Source organism: Arachis ipaensis, chromosome B03, assembly GCF_000816755.2.
Source record: "Arachis ipaensis cultivar K30076 chromosome B03, Araip1.1, whole genome shotgun sequence".
NCBI lineage: Eukaryota > Viridiplantae > Streptophyta > Magnoliopsida > Fabales > Fabaceae > Arachis > Arachis ipaensis.
Genome location: NC_029787.2, coordinates 17,450,137 through 17,450,645, shown reverse-complemented (window position 1 = coordinate 17,450,645; position 509 = coordinate 17,450,137). Strand labels below are relative to the sequence as shown.

Sequence of the window (509 nt, the reverse complement as noted above, 5' to 3'; positions counted from 1 at the left end):
TTACTAAATATAAAAGATTTTTAATTATTAAAAGAATATTATTAATTAATAATTTAATATTTTTTTTTACATAAAAATCAGTTCTATTTTAAAATTATTATCAAGTTATATAATAATATTGTATCTTTTAGTAATTTGTGGGTAGGATTGAGTACCCACAAATTAAGAATAGGTAAGATTAAGGTTGGATATTCTCAACTCGCGAATAGAATAGAGTTGAGTTTATATAAAAATCTCAACTCGAGTAAAATTAAGATTGGATCCAAACTCTATCCTATCTATTGTTACCTCTAATTTTTTACATTAGTACAAAAATATTTATCGACTTTAATAGGTAGGACACAAAAATGAATAAAAATAGTATTACCTCTCTTTTGTTACTATTTAGGGTTGGAGAAAGTCCATAAAATTAATTTAGTTAATTAATATTAGTTTATTTTTTTATTTTAAAAATTCTCAAGTTCTTTAAAGGATTTTGGTGTAAAGTTTATAAATTTAAAGTTTAGAAT

The 509-nt window shown here is 21.0% G+C and overlaps 1 protein-coding gene across 1 annotated transcript in view; it reads left to right on the top strand.

Annotated features, from left to right (window-relative positions):
* The window catches only part of LOC107629958 (homeobox-leucine zipper protein HDG2), a 10,957-nt gene that overhangs the window by 4,731 nt on the left and 5,717 nt on the right, over positions 1 to 509 (top strand). The window lies entirely within an intron of this gene.